General features: G+C 37.1%; 1 protein-coding gene across 4 annotated transcripts in view; it reads right to left on the bottom strand.

Moving 5' to 3' along the window:
- Positions 1 to 17,238, bottom strand: part of XPO4 (exportin 4) — a 112,158-nt gene that overhangs the window by 94,447 nt on the left and 473 nt on the right. Inside the window, exon 1 of one of the 4 annotated variants that reach the window (XM_023591449.3) lies at positions 9,162 to 9,859. The exons of the other annotated variants lie outside the window; for them this stretch is intronic. The gene's annotated coding sequence lies outside the window, so the exon portion shown is untranslated. Of the gene's footprint in view, positions 1 to 9,161; positions 9,860 to 17,238 lie in introns of those variants that run through there. 4 annotated transcript variants of the gene reach the window in all.

Genomic DNA, 17,238 nt, shown 5'->3' with positions numbered 1-17,238 from the left:
TGGGCCCAGTTCAACGACATTTCCCAGTCCCATTCTCAGATATGAGCAGCCATAAGATTAAGATTAAGTCCTGGCCAATACGATGTAAGCAAAGTTTGGGGTAGGACTTCCTAAAGGAAGCTGGTTCAGTTTAAAATACATCCCTTTTTGTGCTTGATGTCCTTTCTTCCTGCTCGCTGGAAATGAAGAGAATGGCTATAGTTCTCCCAATCCATCCTGGACCAGAAGACAGCCTAGAAGGTGGAAGGCAACAGCCACAAAGAGTAAAACAAAAATAGAAGAAGCCTGGCCCCTGACAACATCCTGGAACCACTAAACCATCCCTGGATTGCTTAACTCCTACTTTATATGAAAGAAAATAAACCTCTCTTTAAGACGCTATTACTTGAGTATTGTTACATGCTGCCAAACCCTGTCTAAACTAATACACAATGCAAGAGAAAAATGGGCAATGAACGGGCTATACAATTCATAGAATAGAAAATTAAATTGACCAAAAAACATAAGAACACACTCCATCTCATCAGTAACCAGGGAAATGCAAATTAACACAATGAGGTATTATTTCTATCTAGCTGGACAAAACTTAAACACAAAAACAAGTTTTGGGGAGGTTTTGAAAAAACGTGGACTCTTATAAACTGCTGATGGTTATACAAAATGGAACATTCACATGGAATTTAGAATTATCTAGAAAAAGTTGATGGCGCTCAACAGCACAGTATGCACAAGTCCACCTCAAGGCATTTATTCCCTAGAGAAACTCTCCTACATACATATAAAGGGCATAAAGGTATTCCCACAGCACTGGATTACCAAAAAAATAAAAGAAACAATTTGAATTTCCATCAGTAGGGAATGCATTTGATATAATCATATATAGGCATACCTAGGGGATTATTGCAGGTTTGGTTCCAGACCACCACAATAAAGCAAATATTGTAATAAAGCAAGTCACACGAAATTTTTGGTTTCATTTTATGTTTACACTATAAGAGAATAATGAAAAAGTTTGAAATATTGAAAGAATTACCAAAAATGACAAAGATACAAAGCAAGCACACGCTATTGGAAAAATGGCACTGACAGACTTGCTCAGAGCAGGTTTGTCACAAACCTTCAATTTGTAAAAAACAACAAAAAAACATAATATTTACAAAGTGCAATAAAGCAAAGCACAATAAAACAAGGTATGCTGTAATGGTTAATAAGACAATTAAATGATTGAACTAATAGCAACATGGATAAACTGAAATTTTTCCTGAATGAAAAAGGTAAATGGTTGAAGACACATATATATCATTTATGTAAAAATTTTTAAACCAGTATTATATATCATTTATGGTTATATATCTTTGTGAGAAAAGTGTAAAAACAGGCAAGGGAAAGATAAACAACTTTAAAATTGTGGCTACCTTTGTACAGGAAGAAGCAGAGGCTGGAGAATTGTATCTAAAAGGGACTCAAAGGTGACTTCAATTGTATCAGTGATATATTATCTTTAAAAAGACTATAAACAAAATGGCTATATAAATATTTGTTAATCCAGAGGTGGACACATGAGCATGGTTTATATTATTCTATGTACTTTTCCATATATTTGAACACAGAATTTTAAAAAAATGAGTGGGCCTTCCATTCCCAATGGCTGACTAGATACCTTGACCAACTCTTCTGCTAAAACCAAATAAAAATGGTGGATAAAATTCGAAAACATTTTTCCAAAGTATTACTGAGCTTACAAGAAATTAAGGAATCCTCAAAAACTAAAAAAAGAAGCAAATGAAGGGATCCAAAGATGAAAGCAAGCCTGCAAGATGCATTTACCCTGGAACATGTGCTACCCGCTAGTGTCCTTGAACTTCCATTTGGACAAGATGCCAAGAAGGGCAAAGGACAAGCAATAAAACCAGGGCCTGCCTAAGGTGTCTACAGAACCAAGAAGAGAGCTCTTGACATAAAGTTGGAGGAAGAGGAGGAGGGATGGAGAAACCTGCCAATCTGGACCTTGGAGAAAGATGAAATAGGGAAAACTATTTCGGGGAATTGATAACAACAAAAAAGCCCTCAAACAGGTTTGTTGCCAGCTTACATAGGACCCATGTGGTCTAAAACACTTCAAGCAGTCTTGGCTTGAAGGAACAAACACGCCTTCATCCAGGCTTCAGTTGCCCAGAAACAGTTCTAAGAACTAATCCCCAAATTTTACTAAACACATGAGGAAACAAACCACCATGAGTTTGCAGAAAAATAAATGATAGAACCAGACCAACAAAACTCACAGATATTGAAAACGTCAGAAACAAAATACAAAATACGTTTAATAGACTTAAAGAAATAAAAGGACTAAAAATAAAAATGTAAGAAACACGATAATACAACTTTTAGAAGCAATATAATAAAGCAATTTAAAATCAAAAGACATATACCTCATTTGGATGATAGTTACAGAGGTATATACGACTGCCAAAATTCATTAAACTGGACATCTAAGATGTGTGAATTTTACTATATGTTAACATATCTCAGCAAAAATACATATTAACAATTCAGTAGACAACACTGCTATATTTAGAGACATTTAAAATGATGTAACAGTTTTTACAATTCACTGGAAATTATACTTTTTTGTAAGGCTCTAAATGCATTAAGAAAAATTTTAGGTGTTAGTATAGAAACATGCAAGAGATGTCATGGTTTATTATGATCTTTAGAGCCTCAGTTTCCAAAAGTGAACTCACAAAGGTACAGTGAGGGATATTTTAACTTTTTGAAGGAAATACAGCAACATTTGTTGGACACTGCATGAACTACTAACTCAAAGTAGTCCACAGTTTCAATACCAGATCACCTTATATTCCTTCCAATAATATCATTTTTTTGCAAAGCTGCATTCTCAACAGTTGCTAAGACAACAGCAATTACCATAAGAAAATCAATGTAGAATAGGAAAGTGGAGGTAGGCAATCTGGTTCCAAGGTTTGAGAAGTTGTACAGTGAGTGACAAAAGATGTACTGCTTATATCCCATTAGTAAGAAGAGTTATTTAAAAATGAAACAAAAACATTGCCATTCAAAAACAGAAACAAAAACCACAATGGACAGTTTAAAAAGGAGATTAGATACACTGCGGAGAAAATTGGGAAAGTGGAAGACAGATACGAAAAATTATTCAGAATGCAGAAAGATACAAACAGATGGAAAAGTACTGATGGTATGAGATGGTGATGGTCCATTCTCCAACCTTTTCTGCCCTACTCAGCATCCCAGGAGGCTGATCTCTAGAGACATATCACTCAGCCTTCCCCAGCCCTTGAGCTCCTTTTCTCCACCAAAAGCCACAGACTCTTCTCTCTTACAGCTGAAGCTCTTCCAGATTCTCAACCCTCCCCCCTTGGTAAGAGCTTCACCATCCTTTGTGGTTCCCTTATACCTTATACCCTCTAAAGCTCTGTCAACAGACCCTTCATTCACTCTTTTCAATTACCGCTTTGAGTATTTCTTGCCAGGATCCTGACTGAGCATGGAGTTTCAGTGGGAGAAGAGAAAAAAATGAGAAAAACGAAGTTTCAAAACAATAATGGCAGAAAGTATTCCAAAATTGATTAGGACTAAAACTCGAAATTATATTACAATATAACAGGGAAACTGGAAAATTCTAAAAGCAAAGAGAAAAGAGATTACCTTCAAATGAATAACAGACCAGAACTGATTTCTCAAAGCAACAAGAAAAGCCAGACAAGAGCAAGAGAAGAATAACAATTTCATAGTATGAAATGTATGTCCATGAAAACTATTTTTCAAGAATTAGAACTTAATGGAGACATACTTATGCCAATAAGAACCAAGAGAGTTTATCACCAAAACATTCTTCCTTAAGAAATTGTCAAAGGATTTACAAGAATAGTTATTCCAGATGGAAGGTCTTGAATTCAAAGGAATATGGAGAGAAGAAATTGTTACATCTGTGATTAAATCTAAACGAAGTATTGATTGTATTACAAAAAACTAATATGTGGAATTTTTTTAAAAAGACACTTAAAATCTTGAACAGTCAGGAGAGAGGTAGTCTGATGTCCTAGTACTCTTCTGGTTGAACCAGAATATGGAGATAAACTTCAGACTAAGTTGAGTATGCATGTTAAAATTTTAACAGTGAGCACCAAAAGAAGAGAGACATCGTTTATGACATCTGAACTATGGAATGAGAAACAAAAATATCAACCCCAAAAAGAAGGCAAGAAAGAAACACACATTAAGAGGAATAAATAATAAATTTTCAGCAATCATGAATAAATGTAAATAGAGTAAACTCCCAAGATTAAAAAAAAAACTGGGGAAGCAGATGTGGCTTGAGTAGTTGGGCACCTGCCTACCACACAGGAGGTCCTGGGTTTGGTTCTAAGTCCCTCCAAAAAAAAGAAGGGCAGTCACAGAGAGCACACAACAGACACAGAAAACAGACAGCAAACACAAACAATGAGGGGAGATGGGAGAAATAAATAAATGAAATAAATCTCTTAAAAAAACAAAATTGTCAAGATGGAAAAAAAATTCAACTTTATGATATTTATTAAAAATTCATACAAAACACATGTGCAGAGAAGAATGGATATAGCTCAAGTGGTTAAGCACCTGTGTCCCATATGGGAGGTCCCGGGTTTGGTCCCCAGTACCTCCTAAAATAAAAAACAAAACAAAACAAAAACAAGCAAGCAAAAAAATGGGGGAAAAATCAACTCAGGGGAGCCAATGTGGCACAGTGATTAAGCACCGGCTTCCCATATATTAGGTCCAGGTTCAATCCCCAGCCCCAGCATCTAAACAAAACAAAACAAAAAACATATATGCAAGGAGAGGCCAAAAGTAAAAGGATGTTTCCTATACATTTACATACAGAGTGAATTCTATCAAAAGAAAACTGATGTAACCAATATAACTATGATAACACCAGAACAAAAGAAGAATTTTAGGCAAAATGTTACTAAAGAGAAGTGAGTCATCTCATAATCACAAAAGGTCAATTTAACAGGAAAACAATTAAAATATACTAAATATATGCAAAGTAAAAAATGACAGGACTACTGACAAACTCATGAAATGGAAGCTTATGAAGACAAAAACATTTAATAATCTTGATTTGATGGGCATAAATATATTCCATCTTTAACCAGCTATCACATATTCTTTTCAAACACACACTCAACAAAAACTGACAACATAATGCCGTAAGACAAATCCAAACAAATTTTAAATAACTACTATATATATATAAAAAACACATTATCTGACTGCAAATCAAGCACAATTAAGTTAGAAACTAACTTAACAACAACAAAAAAACAAAAAATTCAAGGATCAAAATAGTAATCATAATGGAAATTAGACATTTTAAACTAACAAAAATATATCAAAAGCTTATAGTACACAAATATAGTACTAGAAGAAAATGCATAGTCTTAAATATTTAAGAAATTGAGAAAGTTAAAATAAATGAACTAAGCATCTACCTAAGAATTTAGCAAAAGCAGCAGAATATACCCAAAGAAAATAGAATAGAAAATAGAAGGAAACAATAAAGATTAGGGCAGAAATTGATGAAGCAGAAATTACATATGCAATAGAAAAAAAAATTGCTTCTTTGGAGTGACTAATAAAATTGTTATAGATTTAGAATGTTAAATTTAAGCCCCATGGTAACCACAAAGAAAATTATGCAAATTCATAGAGAGAAAGAAGAGTACAGTTAATACAGAGAGGAGCCAAATATATAAGCAATAGTTAAAAGAAAATATAACCACAAAACCCTCAAAAACTAAAAAAAAAAAAATTAATAACTTTATGCTAATATATAAAAGCTTATATAGTATGGACAAATCTGTAGAAAAATATAACAACATAAATGACTTAAGGGAAATGGATGTGGCTCAACCAACTGGGCTCCCGTCTATCACATAGGAGGTCCAGGGTTCAATGCCCAGAGCCTCCTGGTGAGGGCAAGCTGGCCCACATGGTGAGCACTACCCCACATGGTAGAGCCACCCAGTGTGGGAATGCTGCCCAGCACAGGAAAGCCGCCCAACGCAGGAGTGCCAGCCGATGCTGAGAGCTGGCGCAGCAAGATGACGCAACAAGAGACACAGAGGAAAGAAAATAAGAAGATGTAGCAGAACAGGGAATTGAGGTGGCGCAAAAGAGTAATCACCTCTCTCCCACTCCAGAAGGTCCCAGAGCCCCCTAATGAGAATACAAGCAGACACAGAAGAACACACAGTGAATGGACACAGAGAGCAGATGGCAGAAGGAACAGAGCGGGGCAGGGGGTGATGTGTGTGTGTGTGTAAATAAATCTCAAAAAAAAATTAACTTAATAAGAAATAGAAAACCTAAACAGCCCTCCAACCATTAAATAAACTACATCAGTTTAAATGGGAGAAATCATATTATCATAACAAATAACAAATAATTTTAATAAATTAAGATCTCTAAGTAAACTTTCGGCAAAGAATGTGTATGTCCTTAACTTGATGTAGCAGTTTGATATAGTTATGAATTCCAAAAATAGATACTGGACTATGTTTGTAATCTGGTCTGAGCATGATTAAGTTACGATTAGGGCTTTGATTGGGCCACATCATTAGGACATTGAGTCCCCACCCCTTGGTGGGTGGGGACTCACAGATAAAAGGTGCGGCAAAGGACAGAGTTGAAGCTTTTTTTTTTCTTAAAGATTTATTTTTTTATTTCTTTCTCTCCCCTTCCCCCACCCTGCTGTCTGCTTTCCGTGTCCATTCGCTGTGCGTGTTCTTCAGTGTCTGCTTGGATTCTTGTCAGCAGCACCATGAATCTGTGTCTTTTTGCTTCATCATCTTGCTGCGTCAGCTCTCCGTGTGTGTGGCACCACACCTGGGCAGGCTGCACTTTTTTCACACAGAGTGGCTCTCCTTACGGGGTGCATTCCTTGCACGGGGGATGGCCCTGTGTGGTATGGCACTCCTTGCACACATCAGCACAGCGTGTGCACCAGCTCACCACACAGGTCAGGAGGTCCTGGGTTTGAACCTTGGACCTCGTATGTGGTAGGTGGATGCTCTATCAGTTGAGCCAAATCCACTTCCCAGAGTTGGAGCTTTTGATGCAGGGGTTCTTAATGTGGGAGTTTTAATGTTGGAGTTTGATGCTTGAAGTCTTAAGCTGGAGCCCCGGGGAAAGAGACAGAGCCACTCGCCTGATAGTCTACAGGTGACCTTGTGGAGAGAGCAAAGCCTAGAGAGCTTCATAGTCTACAGCTGAACTTGTGGAGAAAACAGGAGCTGAGCCCAGGAAGCCTAAATCCTCGCAGATGTCGGCAGCCATCTTGCCCCAACACATGAAATAGACTTTGGTGAGGGAAATAACTTATGCCTATGGCCTGGTATCTGTAAGCTCCTATCCCAAATAAATACCCTTTAAAAACCAAGCAATTTCTGGTATTTTGCATCAGCATCCCTTTGGCTAACACACTTGATAAAAAATTTACCAAAAAACCTTTCACAAACATCACAGTAATAAAGTCAATAAAGGCATTCCCTTAACTGTTTGTATACACTCTGGGTCCACTGAACTCAATTTCTGTATTCTGAGGCTTTTTAAAAAATAGTTCTATTTTTAACAATTCATATTTTATGACTTTTTTTTTCTTAGAGATCTTAAAAAAAATAAAGAGAAAGTTTACTTTTTTTTAAAAATCTAGGTGCATCATCATCTTTTTGGTGTGTCACTTGGCATGTGGGGGCCTGCCCCTCTCCAAACCGCACAGGTCTGGGTTGCGTTTTTTTTTCTTTTTCTTTTTTTACCAGGAGGTCCCAGGGATCGAGCCCAGGACCTCCATATAGTAAATGGGAGCTCAATTGTTTAAGCCACAGCCGCTTCCCAAAGTTTACTTTTTGTTAATAGAATAAAACCACTTCCATCTTGAAGTTACCTTATAGGTCTACTGGACCTTTTCCTAAGTCTAAAATACACTATACTTGGGACATGACTCCCAGGGATGAGCCGTGAATCCCCTGGTACTGAGGGATTACTACCAAGAACCAACTAGCAATGCAACTGGAAAAAGACCTTGACTAAAAGGGGGAAAGGGTCAAGACAAATGAGGTTATTATTTTTTTAAAGATTTATTTCTCTCCCCTCACCCCCCCACCCCAGTTGTCTGTTCTCTGTGTCTATTTGCTGCATCTTCTTTGTCCGCTTCTATTGTTGTCAGCGGCATGGGAATCTGTGTTTCTTTTTGTTGCGTCATCTTGTGTGTCAGCTCTCCCTGTGTGTGGCACCATTCCTGGGCAGGCTGCACTTTCTTTTGCGCTGGGCGGCTCTCCTTACAGGGCGCACTCCTTGCACATGGGGCTCCCCTACGTGGGGGACACCTCTGCATGGCACGGCACTCCTTGCACGCATCAGCACTGCACATGGGCCAGCTCCACACAGGTCAAGGAGGTCCAGGGTTTGAACCGCGGACCTCCCATGTGGTAGACAGACGCCCTAACCACTGGGTCAAGTCCACCGCCCGACAAATGAGTTTATATGGCTAAGAGACTTCATGGTGAGTCAGGAGGTCATTTCAGAGTTTACACTTATGCACATCTCATCAGGAATTCATTGACTGCCAAAGTAAATATTTCCTCAGGTATCCGGGGCTCCTGAGGGCTCTGGAGACATCCAGACACTACAGTCAGGGCAGACAGCTCAGGAATTTGGCGCCCTGACAGTGGGCCCTATTTTGGAATTTACACTCCTCAATGTGATAGAGTTGGACTCAGTTGTGTTTTCCCTACACATGGCTCTGCTGCCCCTCTAGCTGAACCTATAGTGAGTAACAGAGTTCAGTTACATCTCCAAGAGACTTAAATCTTTGGGCTGTCCATGTGCCAGTTGGGCCCTGAATCTCAACAAGCTTGCAACACCTACTCTCCAGTTCACTGGACTCACCCAGGACAACTAACAAGGAGATGATGATGGACAACAACCATCCCAAGGAACAGAAAGAGTCTGCAACTGCAAGCAAGATAGTCCCATCCATCTGCTCCATGGGACCTAAGGCTCTCTCAGTTAGAGATGGAGTGGGCATCACGATCCCAGAATCCTCAGGATGAGGAATGAATGATGGACTAGAATAGACTTACAGTTGCTCTACTGTAGACCTGTTGCGATCCAAGCAATGGAAGAACTTTTTCATGGATGTGGAGGCAGTGGTCACTGGAGCTTCTGAGGGGAGGGAGAGGGAAAAATAGGTGTTGTTTGGGGACATTTTGGGGACTTAGGTATTATCCTGAATGACACTGCAATGAGAGATACAGGTCATTGTATATCTTGTAATAACTTGCAAAAATGTGTGTGAGAGAGTGTAAGCTACAATGTAAACTATAATCATCACTTAGTGGTAATGCTCCAAGAAGTGTTCATCAATTGTGGCAAATGTAACACACCAATGAAGGATGTTGTTGATGTGGGAAAATGTGGGAGGGCTAGGGAACGGGGCATATGGGTATTCCCTATATTTTTTTGTGTAACATTTATGTAATCTAAGTTTCTTTTAAAAAATAAAATACATTATGGGATCTTAGTGATGATATTTTTCCTATATCTTAAAACATTTTGCTATTTCATCATCCTAGGGATTATTTCATCAAAATACATCAATTCTTCCCAACTATAATATAAAAAAAGACTAATCAGAAAATGGAAGAATGATGAAATTACCTAGAAAAATGATGCATAGTTAAAGAGTTATTACATTATCTTGAAGTGGTGTTTTGTTGTTTTTTTTTTTACTATATTATCCAACATATAACATATTTCAAAAAGTATAAAATAAGTCTGGAGACACCATCTTCATAGCTTTTTTTTATGTTTCATTGAACACTGTTGAGAATTCAGAATGTTTCATTTCCCACCCGTAACAGCAAAGTGAAGAAACATGACAAAGGAAGGTGTTTCACAATTATGAGGCAAACCAGTAGATGACTGCAAAGAGAGCACAACCCTCCAGACCTGTGCTGCCCAATACTGTAGCCATTAGTCACATGAAGCTAATTAAATTAATTTAAATCAAATTAAATTAAAAAATCAGTTCCTCAGTTGCACTAACCACATTTCAAGTGCTTAATAGTCACATATGGCTAGTGGATGCCACATTATACAACACAAATATAGAACATTTCTATCACCACAGAAAGTTTTACTAGACAGAGCTGCTCCAGACTCGACTAACGATAGCAAAATTTTACTAACTTCACTATACTAAGTGCTTTCCTTTTAATGTAAAATAAATAATTTAATCTCCACATTAATTATCATTATTTTTCTATTTTCAAGATGAAGAAACAGACACAGAGAGATTAATTGACTTGCCAAAAGTCACACAGCTAGTCACTGGCAGAGCCAAGAATAATCAGTCTGGCTCCATATACTCTTTGTTTACACTGCCTTTCAACACCTAAGGTTTCAATAATTTCACCATGTGTGCATACTAATACAGCACCAGGGTGATTATCAGGTCACTATCTCACCACTGATTTTGAAAAGATGACTATATTCCCTCCTACCCAAGCCTTGTTCAGAATCTTATTGAACTTAAACAGCCTCCTAACTGGTCTTCCTACCTCCCAGTTTGTCTCCATCAGATCAGATTTTCCACACCGCTGTCAGACAAACATCTAAAGCACTAATCTAACAAAATTTACTACTGGGTGAATAGAAACTAATTATTATGGCAAATAAGGCCTTAGATGACCCAATCCCTGCCTCCTGCTTTTGTAGGTTTGTCTCATACTACTCTCTTCCTCATTTATTCATTCGTTTATTCATTCAACAGATGTTACTGAGCTACTACTATGTGTCTGGCACTGTGATAGATCATTGAGGAAAAGCAAACAAGCTCCCTGTGCTCATATATATTAACGTCTAGCAAGGGAAACCAACATGCATTCATTAACCACACATATAAGTATGCGATTCCAAACGTGGGGGGTGCTATGAAAGAAACGTTCAGTTACCTGATTATAGGATAGATGAATTTCATTTTCAAAAGGTTAAGGAAGGTCTCTCTGAGAAAGTGGCAAATGAATTGATGCTGAAGGATTAGGTGAAAGCATAAAAAAGAAAACCATCGAATTGTACAACTTCTATTTGGGCTGATGGAAAAGTTTTGGTAATGAATGGTGGTGATGATGGCACAACACTGTGAACATAATTAACAGCACTGAATTTTATATCTGCATATAGTTGTTAAAATGGGAAATTTTAATTTATATATACAACTAGAATAAAAATTTTAAACCAACAACAACAAAGGATTCTACAACACAGTGAACCCTAATAGAAACCATGGATTACAGGTAATAGTGCACATATTCTTTTGCCAGTTGTAGCAAATGAACCACACTAATGCAAAGCATTAATAATAGGGTGGTATATGGGAACACTGCATTTTATGCATGTTTCCCGTATAAACCTACAAAAGAAAAAAGTATTCCAGGCAAGAGGAAGTGCATATAAGTAAAGGTCCTGTGGCAGGATGGAGGACAAAGGTTTGAAAAAAGGCTGGTGTGGCTAACATACAGGAAAAAAAAAAGCCATGCTACAAGGGTTATAAGCTAGAAAGGTAATAACAAATCCAAAGCCACACAAGGATCAAGAAGTGAATGAAGCTTCAATTCAAACCTTGGTAAATCTGTCTCTGGAACCCATTATACTAATATGGCTTCCCCTACAGCAGTCTGTTGATATATTTCAGTCCACAAATATATCTATCAAATGCCCATTATGTGCTTGACAATGTGCTAGATGTTGCAGACACAACAGAGAATCAATAATAAGCCAAAACAAACAGAATCCCTATCCTCATAGAGTTCACAATTTAGTGGAGTCAATAAGATACTCACTTGAATAAGTACAAAATTACAAGGGTTATAAATGCTATAAATCAAATGGTGCTATGAAATAATAACTTAATCTCATTCAGGAAGTCAGGTCTTTTTGACAAAGTAAACAACTAAGTTGAGATCTAAAGAATTCAGTGTTCTACGCAAAGGTAGGGCAATACTTATAAGAATACTTATAAATACAATACTTATAAATCCTATAAGAAAGAGGAGGTCAAGTGCAATAGACTTTAAAAAGCCAGTTTGCTAGAGTCCAGGGTTGACTTCATGGGTATATGTTGCCTTGAAATTCTTAATTTTACTTGATATTTGAACTTGTGTTTTGTAAGTGAAATCCAATGGGACAAAGGAACATGCACAATAGCAGTGAAGACAGGCCAGAATTGGGGCACACATATGCACACGTCTCAGGGTAGCAGGGGGTGGCTACGTCAATGGGACCTAGGCCCAATTGGTAGCTACAGCAGCAGCAGTCATAGGAAAAAGTTGGTGCACATGGGGACAGTGCTGGGGCTCTGGGATTCACAATGGGGAGCCAGCTTACCCTAAGGAAACCATACAAGTGTTAACTCTCCAGCCTGAGTGCTGGCACAAAACTGCCACACTCAGGCAGTAAAGTTTATCAGTAAACTACAGAACAAAAATGTGGACATTGCAATAAAGCGTATCAGTGAATTATTAAAATTCTTCAAACACTTTTGAGTCCCTGGTTTTGAAAACTATGACAGCAAAGCAAAATATCCACAGACTTAGAAAATGGAAATTAAAGATCATCACACTGGATGGAAAAGAACGCTGTTTTAATAGGAAGTTTCAGGTGAACCCATTATAAATGAGGAAGACAATTTTTAAATTACTTTTTTCTTATAACTAAGAATACAGAGACAATGCATGGGCATTCTGAATTACATAACAAATAATGAAGTCACTTTTGGTTTCTGGTATTACCCCTAAAAGAAACAAGAAGGTCAAAGGAAACATTAAAATGTTCAATGTATAAATTTAAATTTAGACTTACATGAAAATGATTTGTATGAAGTTAAATCTTTTTAGAAAAAAATTATTCCGCAAAAATCATAAACGCTAAATGTACTAACATTTATATTTTGAAATAATTTATCAGAAATTTATCCCAATGTTGGCACAAGCTATTAAATACTCTTAACAGCTCCAGTAATAGTTGCATCAGTATAAAGAGCCTTTTCAAAATTAAAAATTACCAGCAATCTTGCATTTGCCAAGAGCAACTGACTGACATCGCTTTCAATTATATCAACTGAAAATAAACTTGCTAAACATATAATCTGTATGAATTAAATAAATTTGTGGGACAGCCAGAAAAATCTTATCTAGATATACATAAATAAATGTACTGTATGTAGTGTATATCTCCCATATGTATTGAATCTATTACATAAAATTAATGACACCAAAAACATTTTGCAATTTAAAAATGTTATTACTCATAAAGTACTATTTCCTCCATTGCGTTTTATAAGGAATAAAATACTTTCAAAGAAAAAACATTATGTTCTAGTATCTTTAAGGACACCTTTTTCCTGGGTGTTTTTTGTTTGTTTGCTGTTTTGTTGTTGTTGTTTTTTAACCATGCACCCTGCATTTTCATTTTGCATTGGTCCCTGCTATTATGTAGCTAGTCCTGGCTGGTACACAAAGAAAGAAGCAGAATCAGCCTAGTTAGAGATATGGCTGGAATATGAAGCAGGGGCCAATAGCTATGTTGAGCTTTCAGAACTCTATTAAGAAAGCCATTTCAAGATAAGGAGATGAGAGTGGCCCACTCAAAGAGAACCTTTATAGGTAAAACTCAGTAATCATCCTAAAATGGATTATGTACATTCATGTGAAAGTCCCTACTCTAGAATATTCTGGTCATTTCATAATGGACCTAATTTTTCCCATAATTACAAGGGAATGGAGCTGGATCTGAGAGTCAATCTGTACCTCTTTTCCAGATCAGGTAGAATGATTTTCTAATAGCTCTTTCTCATTCAAAGTTTTTTTTTCACTTTTGTTAATAAGGTTATGTTTAACTAACAGTGATTAAACATAGCTGTGGAAATAGGATGACCTAATTTAAAATGCAAAACCACAAATCTGGTCTTTACTCAGTCTGAGTCATTACTTACTTTTTAATCTTTTTTTAAATTTGTGATTCAGTATAATGCTCTTATGTTGTAAAAACTTCAATCTATATAAAAACATAGAAAATGAGGACTCTTGCCAATTCCAATCCCATTTCCTAGTCATCATTAAAAGTTCCAATTGTTTCTATACATATACAAACATATGTAGTGATTTTCTTTTTAAGAAATAAAAATAGGATCATACCATATATTCAGTTCTACACCCTCCTCACTTATTTTGAGGATCTTTCCTTGTCCATTAAGATTTTTCCACATGAAAAAAAAAAAAAACTAACAATATTAGATCTACCAGATTTTTTAAAGTTCCCTAAGATTCCATTATATAGAATATCACAGTTTGTCCAATTTCTTAAAACTATGCATTCACATTATAACAGTTCTTTGCTATAGCAAAGTATACTACAGTAAATATCCTTTGTATATGTACAAATATTTTCATAGGCAGAATGGATGAGTAAAAGTGGAATAGCTGGGGTCAAAAAATATGTACATTTTTAAGGTTCCTGTAACATACCACAAAAATATCTACCAAAAACTTGTAGCATTTTATACTTCCACTAGCAGACACTGCTTCCCCACACATTTACACTTAGAAATACCATTTTAATCACAGTTTTCTTTATGGACTCTTCTGTTCCAACTTCCTATAACATGTGAATACATTTAAAAATTGTTACATCAAGTTTCCCAGTACTTCCTCTCTTCTTTTTAAATGGTTATTCTCTTACAATTATTCTTCCAGATTTATTTTTAATTAGTCAAGTTTTTTTCCCACCTTAAAAAAAGGATAAGGGAAGCAGATATGGCCCAACAGATAGGGCGTCCATCTACCACATGAGAGGTCCGCGGTTCAAACCCCGGGCCTCCTTGACCCGTGTGGAGCTGGCCCATGTGCAGTGCTGATGCGTGCAAGGAGTGCCCTGCCACGCAGGGGTTTCCCCCGCATAGGGGAGCCCTAGCATAGGGGAGCCCTACACGCAAGGAGTGCGCCCCGTGGGGAGAGCCGCCCAGCACGAAAGAAAGTGCAGCCTGCCCAGGAATGGTGCCACACACACAGAGAGCTGATGCAGCAAGATGACGCAACAAAAACGAGACCCAGATTCTGGATGACGCTGACAAGAATACAAGTGGACACAGAAGAACACACAGCCAATGAACACAGAGAGCAGACAACTGTGGGGGAGGGGAGAAAAATAAATAAAAAATAAATCTTAAAAAAAAAAAGATGAGAGGAGAGGAGGGACTGTGATTGACAATACAGTCAATTTAGATTAATGAGGGATGAACTGCCACCTTAACCAGACTGACACACTGGATCCAGGAACAGTCTTCATTTAATTTAGATACTCTTTTATATTCTTTAAATACACTACATGCTTTCCTTCAGAAAAAGGTCCCAGGTTTCTTATTAAATAGTGTCTTATAATATATTGCTACATTTTCATTCCTAACAGAAGATCTTTTTTCCATTTTTAAGTTAATCATTGTTAAAAGGATATCTAGTTATAAAGGTTTATTTATCTTGTATCTGGTCAATTTACCAAACAACTATTGGTTTTAATAGTTTTTTAGTTAATTCCCTTGGAATTTTTTTCCCTGAATGTCATTACATCACCTACATATAATCATCATTTTTACATTTCTTTCCAACAGTTGCACTTACTCCTTTTTCTTATCTTATTTTCTCAATTAGGCCTCCAGGTGAGGAACAATACTTATATTAGGACTACTAGGACTTCCTCTCTTACTCCTAAGAATGCCACCATTTAATAATGGTTTCAAATAACTATTTTTTCTTAGTCATATTGAGAATTCCCTTTAATTCTTCCATTATTTTTAACAAAATAATACTTTTCTGTTCAATACTCTTCTCTGGAAAGATAAAAAGCATGTAAAAGGTATCTAGAGAGCATACATGAGGTTTGTGAGGTAGAGTGAAAAGAGACTATTTAGATCTGAGTTCTAGACCTAATTCAGTAACTTAGTAATCATGTAACCTGGGCTAATTAAACTCTCTCTGAACCTTGTAGGCTCTTGCAAGAATTAATAAAATTAGGTAAAGCATCAAGTCCAGTATCAGGCATGTAGTATATACTCAATAAACAGCACTTAACATTATTCTTTTCAGCTTCCCTTTACAGGTGATAAAACTAGCTTTACCAGGGAAAAGAGAAGTTAAAGGCAGTGCAAATAATTTAAATCGGGCCCATGACGAACACTAATTCTATCTTATCCATGTAAGAACTAAAGCAGTATTTTTGGGGTCACATATTCCTTCTAGATTCTCGTGAAAACGGGCCCTTAGTCTCTAGAAAAATGTCAGAGATCTCACCAAACTCTGTATGTCACAGATTTTAAAAACCTTGTGGATGACAGGCTAATTTTTTCTGAGCTTACTTGCAAAATGTTATCCATTCAGTTTAGTGACAAAATTACATACTGAATTTTACTCATAACGAAGCAAGCAAACCCTGCTTTTATTAGACTTCTCAATTTCATGAGTTAAAATATTTGGGGTGTGTGTGAAAACAAAACTTAATAAATGAAACCAGAAACTATGCTAGAATTAGTTGAAATATTTTTAAATGTGTTGCTCGGACACATAACCCAGTCACCGAACCGAAAGAGAAAGAAAAAAGTTCAAAAATGCAACAAAACAGGCTGAATCAATTCAAGTAATCACATGAACCAAACTCTAACTTCCAAAATAAAAACCAAAAATACAAACACCTAAGTCATAATTTACAAAAAGATGAACCAGCAAACACACACATACAGTTTACTATGTTTTACTGTGTAAGGTTAAGAATGAAGTCAACGAGTACAGTAGACCAAACTCTCCATAAAGAGGGACCCGCAAGGAGGTCGGTACTAGACCAAGTTTTGCCCCAATGACCTTGATCCCAGAGGTTCCCTTCCCTTGCTCCAGCCGGTCCTTCCACGTGCTGCCGGTTGCGATTACCCAAACCGGGCTGCATTTCAGCGAAAGCGCTTTTGCGGACCCGAATGCACAGAGGGAATAAGGGTTTACCTAACAGCAGGTTGTGCCATCAATTCCCTGCCGGTTCCAACACCCCAGCGGCGCGCTCAAAGATCCCAAATTTTCCCGACCCAAATTCTGCGATGCAGCCCCGACTTCCCTGCCCGCG

The sequence above is a fragment of the Dasypus novemcinctus genome, chromosome 15, assembly GCF_030445035.2.
Source record: "Dasypus novemcinctus isolate mDasNov1 chromosome 15, mDasNov1.1.hap2, whole genome shotgun sequence".
Classification (NCBI taxonomy): domain Eukaryota; kingdom Metazoa; phylum Chordata; class Mammalia; order Cingulata; family Dasypodidae; genus Dasypus; species Dasypus novemcinctus.
The sequence above is the reverse complement of the archived record's forward strand: the minus strand, read 5'-3'. Positions and strand labels throughout refer to the sequence as shown.